The sequence below is a fragment of the Lepisma saccharinum genome, chromosome 3 (assembly GCF_977018435.1).
Source record: "Lepisma saccharinum chromosome 3, izLepSacc3.1, whole genome shotgun sequence".
Lineage (NCBI taxonomy): Eukaryota > Metazoa > Arthropoda > Insecta > Zygentoma > Lepismatidae > Lepisma > Lepisma saccharinum.
The window spans coordinates 93,295,882-93,318,033 of NC_139231.1; the positions used below are offsets into that span (position 1 = coordinate 93,295,882).

Here is a 22,152-nt window from a genome sequence, read left to right on the forward strand (position 1 = left end):
TAATCAACAACACCCCCAAAGGAGGTCTGGTGTCACACGTGACAGTTGTACAATTAATCTAAAAGTTCCTGGAGACAGGATCAGTCAACGACAGGCGACGATCAAGAAGTCCCAGAACTTTTCTCACACGTTACGGCACTCAGTTTCTCACAACTGGAAAATGAAACACTTGTTACAATCATGTACTCATTACTGATTAAAGATAGAGTGAAAAAACTTTCACAATTGCATTTCTCGTGAAATTCTAGCCTGATTTGATATATTACATTACCCCCCCTTCCCATTAGAAAAAAATGAGTTGAATTCAATATGGCGGCCACCAATATGGCGGACGTCCGCTTGGAACTACAGCGCCTTGAATAACGTAGTGTGGAAAACGACCCAAGAAACTGGTTCCCCAGACGGATGAGAAACATAGATGGCAGTGCGATCAATCTCGGTGCTAATTTTCTTATGAAAGTAATGCGGCTTTGTTAGTTTTTGGAATATATTATGTAGATTTGTTTGTCTTGAAAGGCGGTACGTGAATTGATGGAAACAGTTATATTTGTGGAGTGATTTGCAGTGACGAAATGACATTAATTTGGAAATAAAAGTAAAATAAAATTAATAAATAAATAGCATGCGTAACACAAGAAGAAACATCGCAATGTGATTCCGGACGTCAGGTCTTAGACTGTGTATTAGAGTTTATTTTTCTATGTTATTAGAATATAAATAGTATCCTGAGAGATATTTCAAACCGAGGCGCAAACCACAAATGTCGCTTGAAAGCAAGAAGTCGGAAATCAATGCAGCCTTTCGAACCGTAGGGACACAAGCTCTGACTGCACCGTTTCCTCAAGAATATTTTAGACCAAAGCGACACGCGACAAACGATACGAGGCTTTCACACCAAAGCGACACGGGCCATTCGGTCGAAGGCAACTTTCATACCGAAGCTTGTCGCTTTGGTGCGCAATCTCACTAAAGCAAGACACTCATTGCATCGCGTATGGGCGAACAACAAACCACGGCAACATCTTGCAAGCTATTGAGGAAATGGCCCAGTTTGAGCGACGCAGAAGCGACAAAGCGACACGTGTGGCTTATCGTGTCGCCTAGATCTGTTGTTGTAATGTGCGGTTTATCGTGTCGCCTATCTGTTGTTCGCAAGCAACGCTTGCTAATAGACTGAAGGCACCATGTCGCTTGTCACTTAGTTGGGAACTCCCCCTGTACCGCGTCGCTTCGGTCTGAGAACCCTTCCTTTAAGGAGCTTTCCGACCGAAGTAACAAGTAGCACGCGAATACGCCATATAAACGTGTCGTTTTCTGTTTGGACCCCCATGTGCAATGAATGCTATTTTACTGTCTGGAAGTGTGTGTCACTAGTGTGACAGTGTGAACATCCCGTGTCGCTTGTCCCATTGGTTTGAAAGTTGCCTTACACTCATGTCGATGGCACTAAGAAAGTTTTGTGGGGTTCCCCTTGTCGTTTCATGCAATCATCATTATCATCATCGCCGCGATTAGTTTAAAGCGGAAGAAAAGAGACAGTAAATATCAAAAATACAAATGCTTCAGTGTGTATATCTTTAAAAGAAATGATGATAATAATAATGAACCTAATTCATACACAAAAATTTAGTTGCCAAGAGCATTCCACGAGTATTTTTTCTCCCGTATTATTAACGAAAGTATGACGATAACATGACGTGGTCGACTGTCTAGAATGTTCGTTAATATCTTCGCGACCACTGTACCAAATATCATAGCACTTATCACATTGATGGAAATGCTTATGTAAAAGAATCAGACGTTGAAGCGAAAACTCCATTTACTTCAAGACGAATACCAAGCACCGGGTTCAACACCAGCGCCTCTAGAAGATCATTTTCGAGTGAAACTAGCCAGAGAGCGCAGAACCGTGCGCGTTTTCCACACTACGTTATTCAAGGCGCTGTACTTGGAACACAGAATTATGACTTCCCCTAGGCCTAACCTGTTTCTATCATGACCAACCTAACTCCTTTACATTTTATACGGTGTGTTAAGAACTTTTGAATCACCTTGTATTCTAGATAGAAATGGATATCTGGAAATGCGTTTATTATACAATTTGAAGCTTTTTCCATCCCTGAACTGCAAGGAAACTTACATACATTTTTAATTAACATACATGAAGAACCAGTGTCGTAGCACAGTTCTGTGTGCCACCCTGTAAGTAAAATGTTGGAGTCCCCATAGTGAAAAGAAGGTATTGAGATGATGCCAGAGTGGAATGGATGTCGATAGTTAGCTAGTCCCCCTCCCCCCACACACAGTTGTACAAGAAATTAACTTTTACCCCAAATACTCAGCCTTCGCATTTTTTGTTATCGACTTATATATCAGTGCAGTAGCTTCTCGAAACTAAATCAGGATGGTCTGAATCTCTGGTAAATAACTGGAAGAAGAAATTGGAAATATTTTCTCTTACTTCAACGCAGTGGCACAGCCAGGGTTCTTTTTTGGCGGAGCGAGGATTCCCGCAGTCAAATATTTTGTTCGTGATCCTTTGTATTTTTTGTTTTAAACATTTAAAAAAAATAAGTTACATATAATACACAGATATTCAAAAAATACTGTTTTGGGGAATTGCCTTAGCCTTCTAATACTAATAGTGAGTAATATACTCACGCAAACTTATGATTTCAGTTGTGGGAGGTTAAACTGGGCCTTTAGATTGTCGGTGGTGACATAATCTCAGGTAAATTGAAATCTGCTACGAAGAAATAGCAGCGGACTGCAGTTATGACAGATAAATGATAAGAAGGCAATGTAACTTTGATGAATGGACACTCACAAATCCCCATGCCCAGGCCGGGATTCGCCACGGTGACCGGCTATATCCCCAAAATTGAACAAGGAAATTCGCAGTTAGGAATATCACTTCGAGCACTGTAGATCAGAAAATCGTCAAACACTCGAAAAGAAAAACTGGTTCCACAAAAATGCCAACAAAATTTCAATGTGTAAGAAAAATTAACTTCAATACGGGAGTTGAGGGGGCGGACGCTACGCCGCTGAGAAGAACTCTACACGTCATAAACTCGATTCCATTTAGTTAACAATACCTCCTGCTCTAAAACTACTAGCCGACACCTTTGGCGGAGTGGTTATCACATCGCGCTACGACGCCAGGGGTTCCGGATTCGAATCCCGGCCTAGACATGGATGTTTGCGAGTGTCCATTCATCAATTTCATCATGTCATCACTCATCTCCAACTTTGCAAATTAGCCAAAAGTGGCACAAAAAGCGAAGTCAAATAAAGCAATCAATCAATCAATCAATGCTCTAGTACAGGGGTTTCAAACTTTTTTCTGTAAAGGCTCCCCTCCGCTGCCAAAATCTGCACGCACCTCCCCTCAGTAATAGTAATAATAATAGATAAATACATATGACCAGGAAAAAACAACACAAAATATCTTCATGTATTTCTTTACTGTTGGTACACATACAAGTAATGAAAATATAATGTGAGTGATTCATACAGGTGGCGTACAATTCTTTAAATGTTTATTAGCTGGTGCCAATTGAGGACTAAAAGTGGTAAAAGTCGTAAGTGTCAAAAGCGAAAGTGTTGGGAAATCGCATCGTTCAGCACATCAGCCCCTACGAACGTTCACACCAGTGACACGCCTTTGAACTACTTAGAGGGTTACCAGCCACATTTCACGTTTACCACATTATCAAGCATGGCACATTTCACAGTTTAACGTGGAAAACGGTGTTTGCATTCTTGTGGCATTTACAGAATTTACCAATTTTAGACTTCAATTCATTCAACGATACGATATTCATGAGGAAAAAGATAATAGATGTTAAAAACAGGAATACAGCAATATTTGGATTTATTAATTTAATTGTAGTCCTGTTTCTTCCAACAGCTTGCTAAATGTACGAAAGCAATCACCAATATTTTCATCTTTAATCTTTGTCTTATAAAGTAGCCATTTCCTTTTGAAGACTTAAAACCTTGACTGATAGGTGAAGGATTCCCCTTTACTCGTACCTTGTAGGGATACATTCAAAGCATCATTCATTTGTGGAAAATATCAAAAAGATACGCTAATATCTGTGCAAAGCCACTATGAGTTTTCGGCATTGGCATGGTTTTGTTCTATACAAGGTAAAACTGTAATTCCTGTCTCAATTCAAAAACAGGGAGATGAAATGGTCTTGGGGAACCAAAGTGAATTGCAAAAATACAGAAGACATTAATATTTTTTTATTAACACATTTTAAACTTTCGGAAAAAATAAATATTTTTTTCGGTTTGAATACCACTGCTCTAGTCCAATATTATGAGACTCGAATTCACTACAAATACTACGAATATGACACGTCACCAGGCGTATATTCAAGGAACTATTTTCTAAAATTATAAACGATTACGAAAATTCAAATACTTGAAAATTTTACTTTTTGGCTACAACATCACAAAAGTTATTATTGTGTACACAAACTATATTATTCCACTTTAAAGGACAGCTTTCTAGATGTTTTTTTCTGCGTTTAATTGTGAGGAACGAATCGTTGTCGTGTAAAATGAAAAGTGCGCCATCTATCCGTGCGAATCTTCTTTCCTTCGCTCGAGGGAACCATCCGATGCAAAATTTGGCTCGATTTTGAGGTCGATAGAAGGATGAGAGACTCTGATAGCTGAGGAGAGGAATGTGAAAGAGAGGCGCGCAGGGAAAGAGGGGGAGAAGGGGGTGTTCCAGCCTCCAACGTGAAAAGTGAAATCCAATTACGGCTTCGCAGGATCCGAAGTCGGGTTCACCAGATGACATTAAGTGTCAGAAAACGGTCCGAGACCCTATCTCAAGCCTCCAAGTTACGGTACGATTTTCGTATAATATGGTACGGCCCGGAGGAGAAGGTCGAAAAAATGTTGAACAAAGAAAAGGACAGATTTTCCCTCACTTCAAACGCTTCGGCGAAAAGTTACGGTGGGATATTCCCAGCTCGGCGTAAGGGGCACGTGGGATAAGAGGAGGCTACGAAAAAAAAATGCGGAGACGGAGGAAAAGAAAAAGAAAGGGGTAGACGCATAAAAGTTGTGGTTGGAGGAGGAAGGAAAATACGGAAAGCGTGTGAAGCTATGTCAGCCTTGTGGAACAGCGTATCTCGGCGCGTTTACGCTCTGGAAGCTATTTTCCATGCGTTGGCGAGGAAAACAACAAGCTCAAAGTTTCACGTTTGGTGTTACCGTGCGAGTTCATGCACCGGTGTACAGCCATAATCGCAGCAAGAAGCCTGTTTTTCGGTCGATGTTCTTCTTTTCTGCAATTTTCTCGACAAATGTTCCTGTTGTTTTTCTTCTAACCGTTCGTTGTGGACCATACCGTAACTGATAAGATTTGGATTTAGTACTAACTGCAGATGATATTTTTAAGGTTCTCAATTTGAAGCATTGGAGCAATCCCTTGAATATTGAGTCGAACATACACAGACCTGAACTTTATTTTAAGTAGGCCGGTCAAAAGTTAACATAAACTGGAATTTATGGTTATCTTCAAACATATCGTTCATTTGCTTTATTTTACTTCGCTTTTATGCCACTCTTGGCTAATTTGCAAAGATGAGGATCAGGGATGATAACATGAAATTGATGAATGGACACTCACAAACATCCATGCCCAGGGCAGGATTCGAACCCGGGACTCCTGGCGTTGTAGCGCGTTGTGACAACCATTTCGCCACGAGGGCCGTCTATTCAAACTTATCATTGGATTGTTGTATTGAATGGAGACGTCTCCACTGCCGCTTGGGTGGCATGAACCAGTCTATGGTCGACTCCTAATCCTACCGTCGATAGTATCGTTTCGGTTCTTCGCCTGAGCATATCAATTTCGAATAATGAGTAGTCATCTTCATCGTCACGATTAGTAAAAAGTGGAAGAAAAGTGAAATGAAGGTACTGAATGTTCCATATTCGATTACTACAAGATTATTTACAGGTTTTTAAAACATGTATATAAATTATATAATTATATAAATGCAAATAAATTTATTTCTCAGTCTGTGACAACTACATTAATAATATTCTGATAAGGTGATACGAATGCCTATAGTAGAAGATCCACTAAGAAATATTATATCAAGCAAGGAACACGATTGTTATTTTTGGTGGGTAACTGCTAGCAGTGACTATTTTCATTGTCTAGTAACTAGTAGACTAGTAACGGACGAATATTACCAACTGCAAGCATATCTATCTAAAATAACATAACTTAGAATTTATCTTAGAATTTAACCAAAAACACTTTGTTATTGTGGGTTGAAGCGCTAATCAAAGGGACGCATGTCTTGAAACCAGTTAAGTATAACAGTGCCGAGTTGGCAACACATAAACACGACCAAAATCTAGTATTTTAGCTCACTGTTATATGTTGTTCATTGCTGGACTTTCAAGACTATTGCTTAATTCAGCAAATACTCTTCTCCATTTACTACATGCAGTGTACTTTCTCTATCAGGCCTCGTCCATCCGCCATAGTTGTGAAAGAGCGCTTTCGTATGAACTGCAGAACGAGCCGCAGTACTGTAGCGTTTTAAGAATTGCGGAAAGGAGCGAATGAGCAAGACATGAGGCTTCGTTGGTCGCGTTCATGCAGTGGGAAACCCTCTGTTGGCATTATGCAGAAGAAACTGATAAGGATGGCGCCCTCTCCCCTCACAGTAGTTGTTACCTGTCGAGGCAAGCGGCTCTCCCTGTCCTGCTTACAGGCGGGAAGCTCGCACTGCATAGAGAGTTTGCAGGCCTCCACAAGTATAAGCGAGATGCCCAATCATGTTCTACATGTACACTCACGGACACTTCTGGGTTGTAAAAATACCATTAGCTTTCAATGGAATTGTTACAACCTAGTTGTATTCGTGGCAGTACATGTACTTTCATTCTGTTTATGTAGGGTAATCGCTACGATGGCAATGCACGATTATACAGATGAAAGAACAAACGTTAAGGAAATGAACATGCCTTCGTCAGGACACGAACTTAGCACACATAGCTTCGCAGCGCGCTACGTCCACTCTGACAAAAAATCCTGGTACTGGCATAATTTAATATACGCCTTATACTCTTCTCGTAAGTGGGATAAGTTTATATCCAAGGCTGATGAGTACTGAAGATATTGCAAGGAAAAAGCGGGGAAAATGCCATGCAGAGTTAGGTGACGTTCAAATATCTGAGCAGTGTTTTCACACGAAAGAAGAAACACGAAAAGAGCCATTTCGAGGGACATCAGGCTGGCCACTGCGGAAACTAACCTCCAAATTTCGCTATGAAATTCCTTCACTTAATGTTCGCTGATCGTTCCGTGGGAAGAGAACGGCAAGAGGCCGGGGGGGGGGGGAAGTTAAAGAAGAAAAATGTAATTGCGGATATTATTATGTTCAGGAGACAAAGTGAAAAGGATACAAAAGGTTCTGACAAAATTTACAAATTACTTCTCTCATTTCTCGCTGTAATGTGACATCCCTTCGTCGTTGGGTTCGTTGTGGAGGGAGAAGAGGCACACTTAACTGCGGAATGCCCCCAAGAGATGGCGACACCAGGCCGGAGTGGTGATTCTCACTTATAATTGCCGTCATCATTTTCGTCCCCCCCTCTTCTCGTGGCCCGGGAACTCCCCTCCCCCTAAGTTCATTTCTTCTTTGGTTCTCTCCCCCCCACACACAACCTCCCCTTGGTGATTCAGCCCCCCGAACTCATTTATCAAAATAATTACACAAATCTCCACGTCCCTCCCCTTTCATTCCATGATCCCTATTGTAAACACAGAGCAAATAAAATCTTGGAATGCTACCAAATAGATGCCATAAATCATGGTTTATCAATACCTGGTCCCGCAAGAGAAAGAAGAATTGTCCTGTACTCCCTTCCCTTCCAGTTCAGATACGCCTTCCGTCAAACGCAAGAAAGAGAAGGAGAAGGAAAAATGGAGACGAAGGGAATGGGGAAGAAAAAGTTCGCAGAGGATGGGAGAAAGTACTGGGAATGGACACGAAGTGCTAATTATGATAAATTGATGGGAGGTGATGGGAAAAACGTGGACGAGGAGAGGCTAAGAAAGATGTGAGATAGCAATTTCAAGATGAAACCTAGATGGCAGTGGCGTGTCTTTGAATTTTCTGAGGATGGTTGTCCTCTACTTTTTCCCAGCAGCTAGTCTTCCTGTTACGAGAAAGTGTACCTTTGTGAGACCTTCATGTTGAAATCTGACCAGACCAAGTGGTATGCGTCAATGTCAAGAAGTATAACACGAATCTAGTATACTCCATTTGAAATGTCTCCCTATCGATATACATATACTGTTAGAATTTGTTGAAGTTACTGTGTAAGCTAATAAACCTTAAGCTCACAGTAACTTCAGTACAGTACGTAGTTAGAGATCGGTTAGTTCACTGAACTTTCCAGCCGAGTTATTGCCTATTTTGGGGGGGAGCAGGAAAAGGTTTATTAAGTCCTTGCCCTTAGTTCATACTTACCAGTAGGAAGAAATGTGGAAAGATAAACAAATAGAGATTTAATTTGATTTTTGCCATTAACGTCGTGTTTCTGTCACTTTTGGCTATTCAGCTAGGATGAGTGGAGGTTCTAACCCGGGACCTTTGGAGTGAAAGAAAAACAAAGAAAGAGAGGAAGAAACAAAGAAAGAGAAACAGGGTAAGAAAGAGGTAGAAAGTAATAAAATAAAGGAGAAATGGGAAAGAGAGAGTTTGAAAATAAATAAAGAAAGAGAGAAACTGATGAAAATTGGAGGACAAACTAAGAAAAATAAGAATGGAAGAAATATAGACAAAATGAGAAAGAAAAAGAGTAAGAAATAGAGATAGTAAGAAAGAGGAAGGAAGAGAAAGGGGAAAAGAACGGAAGGGAGGAAAAATAAATGTAATGGTAAAAACAACTCGGAGGGGAAGAAGAAGGAAAGCTTAACATCCACAACCATCCCATGACCTCCCTTCAGAACGAAATTACGACGTAATAATCAGGGAGTTCTGAATAAGTAAATATGCAACAACAAAAAAAGTTTGTAGCTGCACTAGTTCCCGAGATACCAGCTATTGGCGTATACGTAACGTCAATATTCTTGAGACTTTAAAAACAGATCCGTCGAAAGGACAGCACGGAAGCTTTCGAGACGGGAACGCGAGTAGAAGTGTTGTAGCAAGGTTCATTTCGAAAGCTTGCAAATTGTCCCTGACTGCAAGAATGTGCTCCCACGTCGGTGAAGCGCTCGCCATCTCTGCATGGGCTCTCTCCATTTTCGTCTCGCTGTTTGGCACGAAATCGTTACGGAGGTTGGCCCCAGGACCCACCGGGGACCCATCGTGAACCTTACACCCCAGGGCGCCGTACGATTTGACTTGCTTGGAGGACGTAAGCTGCTGCTATAAATATATATAATTTAAAAAAAGAAAAAAAGAGGATGCGCTCGAAAATCCCTGCTGTATATTTTTTCCCGTTAATTTCCACAACTGCTAAGAAGACAAACAGCATGATGTAGCAATTATATCAGGATTACTGCCTTTTTTGTTCTTCAGCATATACGACAATTAATCACGGTATCCTTGTCATTTTACTTTTAAAAAGGACAGAGTTCCGAGTGCTCGGTTTACGATACCTCTGCGAAAAGTTTCAGGTTATAGTATCATGTCATAGTTGGGATTTTAAAAAAATGTGGCACAAATGCCTCACCAAATAGTAAAAACGTACCAAATATGCCACTGAAGTACTCTCAACCTTGTATAAAAAATGTTTTCGTTGAAAAAGTGAAGCTTTTATGCAACCCGCAGTTAGCAAATGTTTTTAGGGTTGCCTCTCGTTCAGGGTATTACGAGATAACCTCTCTCGCTTCTTTCTCTCTGTCTCCCTTCCTCCCCCCTTTCTCTCTCTACTTGCGTGTCTGTCCGCCTGTCTATCTCTATCGCTGTCTCTCTTTATCTCTCTTTCCTTACATTTATCTTTGACTTATTCGACTTATTCACTCCCTCCCTCTCGTTCTCTCTGTCACATCTCTCTCTCTCTCTTTCTCTCTCTCTCTCTCTCTCTCTTTCTCTTCTCTGTTTTCTTTTTTTATGTTTCATTTTCTCTCCTTCACTTTCCCCTATCTATTTTTCACTCTGCCTCTTCCTCTCCCTATCTCTCTCTCTCTCTCTCTCTCTCTCTCTCTCTCTCTCTCTCTCTGTGTGTGTGTGTGTGTGTGTGTGTGTCCCGTTCCCTTTTCTTACTCACCTTCTATCGCTGTCCCTTCTCTCCGTCTCTCTCGGGCTAGATACAAGAAAACGATTGTCACCCTTCACTGTCTAACATGTGGTACATATACTATATCGAACTTGTTTTTCATAATTTAGGAGAAGAACTATTTCAATGCCATCCTTCAGTGCCTACTTTATTACGCCAAAAAATAAATTTCATATTTCAGCACATCTTACGTTTAAAAGTTCCTTAAAAATCTTATTTCATATATCAGGCGCCAATAGGTATATATTTTAGTACCATATTTACATTGTGTATTCGGCGAGAGAAATTTGAAAAGGTCTCTACCATACCCAGGGGCACTAGGTTCGAACCCTGATTCAAGCATAAATCTTACTTACGTTCTCTCGTTATTTTATACTATTCATTCATCATCCATTCTTAACGTCGATAATAACCCAGAAAATTGGAAAGGCAACATAAAGTGAACAAAATTATATAGAGCAATAAAAAAGAAACAAGTCTTGTTTTCGAATGTCATACAATTACAACTTACAAGTTACTTGAGCTTACGTGTTCGTATCAAGATTTTAAATCTGAATATTTAGACTTCTAACTCGAAAATGGCATGAGCCTTCCTCGCTGTGTTTTGCAGATTGTATTTCAAAACTTTTAAAAATTTAACGAAGTTAGCAACACTGAAATTGCAGATTGTAACCCTCAAATTTCATACAGTATTGCATGTAATGTAAACTGGATCTATTATGATAAGAAATATACAGACTCTTTTCCTCGTCTTTGCACGTGCAGTTGGAAATTATTTCCAGCATTCCACTGCGGGCGAGGAGAACGGAAGGGGTTAGATTCACTCTGAAAATCTGCATTCCCGTCAAACATCTACCTCAATGCAGTAAATTAATTGGAATTCGCAATGGTGCAAAGCGGCCGTAGTTTCCTTGGGAGACTTCACCGGCGTCTAGGTCCGGGCCAAAGGGAGCGTGGAATTCGATGGTCTCTCCACTACGTAACGACAAATGGCGTTTCCTCGACCGCAAAGTCAGATTCAGTTTGGTACCAAAGTTCCTCCCTCAAGAACGTTGCTACGGTAGACGCAAAGCAAATTAGCTCACCTCAACTAATTCCTCGCTTCCTCTCCCTACCTCTCCCGCCTCTCTCTCTCTCACACAAAACATGTTCCTTTTCTTGCTTTTCTTTCATACTACTCTTCCCGCTTCTTCATTCATCCTAGTCTGTCTGTATCAATTTCTCTCTCTAGCTCATTCTGTCTCCGACTCTCCCTCTTATTTGTCTGTGTTCTTTTACTTCTTTTCAATTCTCTCTACTTTCCTTTCTCACTGTTAATTTCTACATCACAATTCCCTCTAATCCTTTTCCACTCTCTATCTCACTTCTATATTCATTTCCCCGGCCTCTGTATCATTCTCTTTTTCTTACTTTCTTAGCGTCTCTCTCTCTCTCTCTCTCTCTCTCTCTGTCTCTGCCGATCTCAGTCCTCTATCTTCACTTCACTTCTTCCATCTCTCTCTGTATCCATCAGTCTCAACATTCTCTCTATTTTACTTCTATATTCAATTCCACGGTCTCTTTCTCTCATTCTCTATGTCGATCTCATTTTTCTATCCCCACTTCACTTCTCTCGTTTCTCTCTCTATCTATCCATCACAACATTCTCTCTACTTCAATTCCACGCCATATCTCACTTCTCCTCTATTTCGTCATCCCTCTGTTTTTAGCCACTCCCCTTTCTGCCTTCTACTCCTCTCTTTCTCTACGCCTCTATCTCTCATATATATCTGGAATTCACTTCTGTGTGTGAGAGAGAGAGAGAGTGCGCTCGCGCGAGCATCTCAACTCTCTCTTTAGTTTTCTATCACACTTATTTCTTCTATTTCAAGATCTTGCTTGCCAAACCTTCTCTGTCTATTACTCACCATTCTAAATTTGCATCATTCCTCACCATCTCTCTTTCCTTATATCACTAATTCCCTTTCTACATCTCAGTATTCTCTCTAGCTTTGGAGCGTGCGTTAGACTAAGCAGTACAGACAACACAACCTCTCCCCACACTTTTCATAGAGAATACAGCATCTTTCAAAGAAATGAAATCAAGACAATAAATGATCTTCTTCGTAATGAAAACGTCATTTTAGCTGCTTCTGTCTCTATTTATGAATTAACTCATTCGATATCCTTTGAGAAGAACCTCTTTCTCTTTGGAGAAATTTTCTCTTGTAGCATCTGATAACCCCTTTTAAGTTCACTTCTCCCGTCGAGCATCTTCCACTCATGAATTAGAAGGAGAGTTTCTTGGTTCGTCTTTTAATGCTCGAAATGAAATTAAAGGAGCTGGTTGTGGGTAATAGGGAGAGTCTTGTCCTCATTGCCACGCATAATATAATTACTGAATCAATCAGAATCCCCCCCCTCCTCCAGACCCTTTCGTGAGGGGGTGGGGTGCAGGCAGCGGAGCAAGGCTGAGAGACTAATAAATTTCTTCAGAGGGCGCACTCTTCCATTTGTAATTTTATCACCACCTCTAATAATTGATGGCAGTAATTCCGAACATTAAACGCTGCCTTTTAATTGGTCGTTTTCATTTATATTCGGTGCTGCAACTCTTTGGTTATTTGCCTCTGACCTCTGCGATCTGAAGGGAAGTTGATGAAGATACTAAAGGAATGTTTGGAATTTAATTGTTGGGAAGCTTTTTAGATAATACAAAAAAGAGGCACCTTGCAGAAAGATCTAAGAAAGAAGGTTCAATTCGTTAAGAGAGGGTGTTTTGGCTATTGAGCTGGTTAGAAATCAATGTGGCAAATGCACGAATAGCTAGGCGATTGCATTCACTGATTAATTGATTTGGGTTAATTTATTTAGCTTCTTCTGCCAATTTTGGTTTAACTCGAAGATGAAGATGAGTGATGATATGATGAATTTGATGAAGGGACACTCACACAGAACACCCATGCCCAGGCCGAGATTCGAAACCGGAACTACTGGCGTCGTAGCGCGCTGTGCTAACCACTCCTCCCCGGAGGTCGGCTAAACAATTGCATGTTTTTTCAGACACATGTCGCCCCCTTATTAATATTGCCAAATACGGCGATGATAAATGCATTTAACAACTTACATGTACCAAGGAGACAAGGGTTTCCACGATGTACAGTGTTTCGTATCACCGAACTGTAGGTCCCGTTCCTAGTAGCCATCTTAAAAGTATTTTTTTCTTTAAACAAATAACGAACATGCTTCTTCTAAGAAGTTTATGTCGAGATAGGTTATCGGGACTGAACCTATAGTTCAAAGTGGAATCCGAACCACTGCGCGTAATGTTCCTTCACCCGGAATCGAACTCAAGACCTCTTCGTTATTAGGGTCAGAGTTACCACTTATCCATAGGAAGAATTGACATGTGAAAGTGAGGAACAAGTAAATCAAAGAAGCATATTGCTATGAAATATACCGCGTTATAGAAAATAAGCTAGAATTACAATACAAGAATGTGCTCTAGGAAGAGGGAGAGCACACACATGGAGTATGCCAAAACTGCGTAATGCTGATTCCACAGAGATAAACCTTAGGACAAAATCTCACACTTACTTCTTAAATACTTATGCATGCGGACAGAACATTCATTTTAACCCTTTCATGGTCATATTAGACTATATTTTATTTCTTTTCCATCTTCAAATTTACATTCATTCAAGATAGTGTAATTTTTCCGGCTTTGTCTCCTCATAAAAGCGGCTCTGGGACTCATCCAGTCTCAAATCAATGGGTACCTGGAGGCAACTCTGAGAGGCAAAGGCGGCCGGAGTGTGGTGCTGATCAAGTCACCTCCAAAATGACCGAGATAGAGAATATGTGGACCCCTACCCTCACACCGCTTAAATGTGCCTTCATGGCACGGTGCTAAATCCACGGGGAACTTTACCAAGAGAGAGAGAGAGGGGGGAGAGGGAGAGAGAGAGAGATGCATGAGAGAGGTACGGGGACCATTACCCAGCATCTCCATGATGCAAGATTCAGTGTTTTGTACAGGGGTTTTTGTAGTCTATCAAGGATGTTGCTAAATGAAGAGTGGCAGAGGGTTCATGGTCGTGTGATTTGTCTATGGCCGAAGGCACCGAATCCGAATGCAGAATAAGGACGCGGATTCAACACTGATCCGACCCAATCCTGGCTGGCTGGCTCTAAGCACGGCGACATTGCTCAGTAGTGTCCGGCCGGGGGACCTCTCAGCCTCTCGGCGTCGGCAGCAGGCGTCGAGTCGTGGCCCAGTGAGTGACAGTCTTCTCGCCCTGAGGTCTGTCAGGTGTGAGCTAGGTTCGCTTCTCATCGCCAGAATCCGGCAGTCGCGAATGAATTTCCTCTCTTTTGCTAGCGGTATTAAAAGAAGTCTAGCGTGACGAAATAATGAACTGCAACTTTGAATTGACTGTGTATTCGTCTAATTTCTCTACACACTATATCTGAGCTCTCTTTCCGTATGCTTGCTTACTCGGTTTTTTTACACTAAAAAACTATTTTTAATCTTTCTCCGCAAGTCTGAAAAATTTCATTTTTAAAATATCAGAAATTAACATAGATTTTCTTCCTATTATTATTATAGCGCTAAAGTCCACTGATGAACCTTGGCCTCCTCTGTGATTTATCTCCATCTATTTCTACTTTTTGCGACAACTTTCTAATTTCTGTACTGAAACTTCCGAACATCTTCACCCACTCCATCCACTCATCTTAATTTAGGCCTTCCTCGCTTCTTCTGTCCACCTGGGCTATCCAGCATCACTCTCTTAGTGGGGTCACAATAACTCATGCGAATCACATGACCTGCCCATCTTAACCTTACAGCCCTTATTACACCAATAACTTTTGGTTCTTGATATAAGTTGCAGAGTACCTTATTAAAACGTTTTCTCCATTTTCCATTCTCACATCCTGGTCCCAATATTTTTCTTAATATATTTCTTTTAAAGGTCTCTACCAACTATTCATCTTACCTTGAACTGGTCCAAGTTTCCGCAGCATAGGCCAATACACGTCTTATCAGTGTCCTATAAAGTGTTAACTTAGTTGTTCTGGACAATATTGTTCTCTTAAAATGAGAAGATTTTCAGTACTTAATTTATTTACGTCGTTTTTTGATCAAAATTTTCAAAAACATATTTATGTTTAGAAGCTATCCTAAGTGCCTCTCGGATGACGCTGTGGTAACGCCGTAGCCTTGTAATAAAGAGGTTCCGGGTTAGATACCCTGCAGAAGCACATTACACAGTGATCAGATCCCAATTTAAACTGTATGTCCAGTCCCGATTAGCCTATCTGTGCATAAAGTTGACTTAAAACAACAATTCAATGAAACAAGCAAAGCTCTCCTAAAGCATTTAGGAGGATCTGTGAACACTTTTCTATAGGGATAGAAAATAGTCTCTAAGACTATGTTAACGAGTATCAACACAAAAGTGAATAAGAAAGGTTATTCTGAAAAATCTCGAAGATATTCTTAGCAAATGCAATTTTAGGGATTTGTAGAACCTGCATGGTTCTTCGAAAACGTTGTTGTTCGTATAAGCAAAGGATTCAGCCTAACCTCAGCAACGGAAGTCTAAGAAAGCCTGTGATGCGAAAACATGCAACCTGCGTTGCAGAGGGCAAGCTTCCCTTTAGAGTCCGTCAACCTCCCTCGCTTAGGCCCATCAAAAGATGTTTCTGCAACACATATCACCTGTCTCCTAGAAAAGAGAAATCTCGCCGATCCAAATCCCTAAGCCGCTCGGTCGAGTTCGACCTTTGTCGTTACAGTTTGCGTGAGTGTGTGTGTGTAAGGAGGACGCCGCAATGCCGGGAGCCTTCCTCATCCCACTCAGCCAAAGGTTTCTCATTTTTTCCCTCCCTCTCTCTCTCTCTCTCTCTCTCTCTCTCTGTCTCTCTCTTTCCCTTTCTGTCCCAGCATCCCCGGTTAAGAATGGATGCGTGAAGCGTGACAGGGTTACCACTGTTTTTCCCTATCCCGTTTTGGTTCGCTGTTAAAGTGGCTCGAATGTGATGCAGTGTTGCCAGTCATAAACATACTTCTCAGTGGTTAAAGCCAAATTTAAAGGATCAGAAGTACTTCAACTATGCAATGGTACAGTGGCAACCATTAAGGGTGGAAAAGATTATAGAAACATCTCCCACATGAAATATATCTCATTTTAGAAAAAAAATTCTGGTCACAAGTGTCATGGAAATAACTGTAAATAAACGAAGATTAGAAATGTATGGACTATATTCATTATGACTGTACTCTACCAACTGAACTACCGGGTAGAAAAAATTCATTGGCTCGGATCCTGCCTAAATATAGGATGTTAAATTTGTTTAGATAACATATTGCTTTCAAAGATACACGATTTTTTTTTCTGAATCGGTGTAGGTATCTTTCTCAAAACCTTCGTAAGTTTAGGAACCTGGAAATAGAAATGCTTGTCTAGCATATATTATTTTCTGATATAGTTAAGTAAAGAGACATAACAAATTTGCCAATTTGCTTTATCAGTGACAATAAAGTTCTTTATCCACCGTTCCCACTATTCATTTTAATATAGTAAATGTGCTTCGACGGACAGTAAGTGAGAATGTGAAAGAATGAAGAAGAGTGGTGGATTGCATCTTACCGAGGTAGTATTCATTAACCAAGAGCCTGTTCTAGCAGGTCAGGATGCCAGGTGATCAAATCCGTGTATTCCTGCCTCGGCTTATCAGTATGAGATAATCAAATTTGATAGGTATCAGCCATTTTAGGCGAAACGGGATTCCCGTTTGGCTAAACTTAATTCAAATTAAATATTTTTAAAATAAAATAAAAAAATTGGTCACTAAGGGATATATATACATACGTATATATTTCGATTTGTGCTGATAGCATCATAACATAATTCTTTAAAAAAATTATATAATAGGATCTCGCTTATCGCTCCAAACTCAACAAATTTGTCAACGCTGATTTCAGGCGCTTTGCTGGACAGTTTTCCACGCGGAATTTCTCGGGGGTTAAACAATGATGCAGCACGCCAGTGACTTTCCGAGGGTGCGACTTTTTTTCTTTCTCCATCCTTTGCATTAATCATACCTTCCTCCCTCCTCCTCTACCGAGGCTTCCTCATTTTGCAAGAAGTCTCCTGACAAACGGGTCTAAGAAACGCATGAATAAGTTACACACAAACGTCTTCCCATTTCCGCGCGGCCGTTTTTGTTATCTCTTTTACACATTTTTCCACTTTCTGTATATGCTTGCGGAAGATTCTTCCCTTTCCTTTATCTTTTTTTTACATCAAGCTTTCATTTCTATCTTAAAGAGCCAACTCCCATCTCACGGTGATGTTCAGGATTACAGAAAACGTTACATTACATCCCTCCACTCCATCGTCATGATACTGTATCTTATAAGTGAAAGTAAAAGAAGGTCTGATTAAGCGTGACTTTCATTAGCTGTCACTTCTCCTACTTTCTTAACGCTGAGCGCTAAGACGGCAGGGGTCCCGGGTTCGAATACTATCCTGGGCTACGGTGTTCTTTGTGAGTGTACATCATCAACTTCATCATATCATCACTCATTTTCGAGTTTAGCAAAAAGCGGCAGAAATGCAAGGGAAATAAACCAAAATAAATCAATTCTATTTTCTATTTCTATTTCGCTATTTATTTGCATCACGTTTGTAGCTCCTGTCTTAATCGCGAGGATGAGAATGAATAATGAACTGATGAAGATGATGACGGGATAAACACAATGATGCACACATGCCTTGCCGAGGATCCGAACCTGTGACTTCTGGGTTCGTAGGGCGTTGCACTGACCCTTCAGGCATGGAAGCTAACGTGGGATTTCTTCCTAGTGAGGATTATGCTTTCCATAATAGACGCACTCAGAAACATGCCCGTGTATTTTATTTTGAAAGAAACAGTGCCAGCAAGCGAATGGCCCATAACATGCAGACGCAACTTGACATTATCAAAAGGGAAGGTCAGCTTTGGTAGCACTGGTTGTTGGTTTCCCAATTAATTTCCCAGTACAGTTCTCTGCAGATCTGGCAGGAAGGTAACAGGGCTATGCCTTTAACTCTACAGCAATGACCGACAGTACCAGACCAGATTATTGGAACTGACACTTACCCGATGAGGATGTGGTAACGTCATCGCCTTGTAAACGAGGAATGCCGGGTTCGATACTCCGTCGAGCACTTTAAACCATAGGTTTAGTCCCGATTAGCCTGTAATCTGAGCATCAAGAGGACTTAAAACAGCTGTTCGAGAAACAAAATTAATGCGTTTCAATAAGGATTGTGCAGTCATCGGCAATAAAAGTGGGACACCTAGATTCTGCAATACTTTCTTCCCTGCAAGGTGATATGTGTGTTGCCTAACTCTACGACGGAAGCAGAACTTGCCATTGAAAATTTGCTATTAAAATCTATTCATCGCAGTAGAATTAGGCAACATACCTAACGCCTTGCAGGGCAGAGAGTATTTCAGGATCTAGGTGCCCCATTTTCATTGCCGGTGACTGTACAGTCAACGGCAAAGATAATGGTAGGCAAATTGTCCACATCTATTTTAATTACTTTTTTATTCTACATCCTGTGTTGTTTTAAGGAATGAAACTATATTGGTTTGAAGCAGGAATTGTTCTCTGCTTATTGACGTCATTATTTCAATTCATTGTCATCACAATATGTAATACAGACCGAATTAAAATGGTGGTGGACAATTCGCCTACTGTTTCTTTCGCCGTTGAGTGTACAACGACATAGTCAGTACTCTCCCCCTCCCCCCATTGTTTAAATAAAGAATTGGAAAAGCAGAGAGAGAGAGAGAGAGAGAGGAAACAGTGAAATAAGGTATTGCAATAAAAAAAACCACCCGGTCCTAAAAATTAGAGAGAGGAAAACAGAAAATTTCATGCTAACATATTGGCGCTCGTAACTCTTTCTTGGCACCATCAGCGAATGCAAATGAGCGTCATTCGAGAGCTTACGGCGGAATGAGGTTTTTTGAGGTGGAAGGGGGTGAACAAGGGACATCCCCCTTTCTCCTCACCAACAACCTTTCTTTCTCTTCCCTCCCTGTTAATAGATGAACCAAACTGGGTCGGCTCATGCTAGAGGAAGTTGGGGAAAGTTTCGTCTTTGCAAAGGGTAAGGGGGTAAAGTGGAAGAAAATATGCAAATTACACATGCACAGGAGTCGATGCGGAGACACGTGGAAAACAGGTGAAGGTATAATAACAGAATGTAGATGCTGTGTACCAAATGGTTGGTGGTCTTGTGCTTGGCGGTAGCGGTCCCGGGTTCGAGCCTGGTGAGAACTGCAAAAAATTTCTGTATTCGCGGAGTACTGAGATCTATTGATGAGTTGCGTGAAAATAAGCGGCTGTCTTGGTGTGGAAAGGTAAAAAACAGCTTAGATGGGACTTGTCGAAGAAAAAAAAAATGTCCCTGTTGTGTGCATTAAACAACTGAACGTAAGAATTGTGAATATTCGGACGGCACGCTTGGATATCCGGTAGAAATTTTGCATCAAGCAACTGGGCATAAGAATTGTCAGTTTTTTTGGACGTCCCGCTTGGTTATCCGGTGGAACTTGACATTAAAAAACTGAATATAAGTATCACCAGTACTCGGAAGGTGCGCTTGGTCATCCAGTGACATTAAACAACTGAATTCAAGTATAATCAGTATTCGGAAGGCACGCTCGGTCATCCAGTGACATTAAACAACTGAATTCAAGTATAATCAGTATTCGGAAGGCACGCTCGGTCATCCAGTGACATTAAACAACTGAATTCAAGTATAATCAGTATTCGGACGGCACGCTTGGTAATCCAGTGACATTAAACAACTGAATATAAATAAGTATCACCAGTACTCGGACGGCGCGCTTGGTCATCCGGTGACATTAAACAACTGAATTCAAGTATAATCAGTATTCGGACGGCACGCTCGGTCATCCGGTGACATTAAACAACTGAATTCAAGTATAATCAGTATTCGGACAGCACGCTTGGTCATCTTGTGGAACTTGACAATAAACAACTGAATATAAGTATCACCAGTATTCGGACGGCGCGCTTGGTCATCCGGTGACATTAAACAACTGAATATAAATAAGTATCACCAGTACTCGGACGGCGCGCTTGGTCATCCGGTGACATTAAACAACTGAATTCAAGTATAATCAGTATTCGGACGGCACGCTCGGTCATCCTATGGAACTTGACATTAAACAACTGGACACAAGAATTGTCAGTATTCGGTGGAACTTTGCATTAAGCAACTGATTGCAAGTATCGTCAGTATTCGGACAGCACACTTGGTCATCCGGTGTAACTCTGCACTAAACAACTGGACATGGAAATCGTCAGTATTTGGACGGCAAGCTTGGTTAAAGAAATCAAAACGAACGCTGCTCACTTTCAGAAAGGGAGCGAGACCTCGGGACTTGTAACGAGAGAGTTGGTTTTCTGTGCGAGTAGATGCTCTTGACAAACAAGATTAAGCTTCTTGAAATATTAGCCAGCACCATCTGGCCCGGGGTAATGCAGCTAACGCAATGTTTCATGCTTTACGGGCAACGTAAACATTTCCCCGTACTTGCCGAACGGGAACGAAAAGAAAATTCGTTCATCCCCCTCTCCCCTCACGATCGAGGAGAGCTTTGCAAAATCCGGCAGATGTTTTGATTACATGGGCAATTTTGCAAATTATGTCCGAGTGTGATTGTGATCCCGAAATTTAAAAAAAAGAAAAACCGCACTCGCGTATATGTACGTCCTCCTCTCTGAGCACCCGCTGACCATGGCTATTGGGCCAATCTGTTCACGGAGGAGATTAAGAGGATTACTCCATCGAGACGAAACAGAGGGGTGCGGATGTTGAGAGGGTGACGGATGGCACGGGAACTAAAGGACACTCATTTGCGTATGTAAATATTCGTCATGGCGACGAATCGTGAGTGTTGATAAATCCGGTACTGCCAAATCAACATTACAGTTTCTCAATTTCGCACTATTTTTGTTGCGTTTTTCTTACTTTTGCATCGCTCGTCTGCCACTTAATTGCAAATTATTGACAATCTTTTATGGCAGATGTCAGGGATGGGCAAACCATTTTCCGGTGATTGACTGCTAAGATTCTCTTTCATTTATACTTTGTTTCGTTCTTTATCTCTTTTACTCTCTCTCTCTCTCTCTGTTTCTCCAGCACTCTTTCCCTGTCTCCACTTTTCTTTTCTCTATTTCTTATTTATTTATTTCTCTTTGTATTTATTTCCTCTCTTTCTTTTCTCTTTTCCCCGTTTCTCTCCTTCTTACTTCCCTTTTATCTCAATGTCTCTCTACCTTTCCTCATAGCGTTCTTCGCCTGTTTCTGCATCTCCTTTCCTACGTTTCTTTCTCTCCTTAATCTTCTATTCCGTCTTCTCGCATTACTTCTTTCACTCTCTCTTTTTCTTCTTTCCTATTTCTAGTTTTTCTGCCTTTCTTTCTCCAATTCATTTTCTTCTGCTTCTCCACATCTTTTTTTCTTTGCTCTTCCTATCACTTCATTCCTTTCTATCCCTCCCTCTACACCTCTCTCTCTCTCTCTCTCTCCCTTTATTTCTTTGTACCTCTTCCCCTCTTATCTGATTCTTACTCTACCATAAAGGTTTCTGAAACTTTCCTACCTAGAGAGTGATAAGATAATTATGATCTTTACCTACGTAACAGTATATATAACAGTTTTACAAGAAATTCAAATCCATATTAGGAAAAATGACGTTTACATAAACTTCTGCTGAGAGAATTTGAGTTACGCAGGGACACCTGGTTGTATAAAGTCAAAGTATATATCCATACAAGGATTTAGTATTACTGTCTAC

The 22,152-nt window shown here is 40.9% G+C and overlaps 1 protein-coding gene across 3 annotated transcripts in view; it reads right to left on the reverse strand.

Annotated features, from left to right (window-relative positions):
• LOC145985239 (adhesion molecule nephrin-like) overlaps positions 1 to 22,152 on the reverse strand; it is an 807,500-nt gene that overhangs the window by 491,318 nt on the left and 294,030 nt on the right. The gene's annotated exons all lie outside the window — the stretch shown is intronic.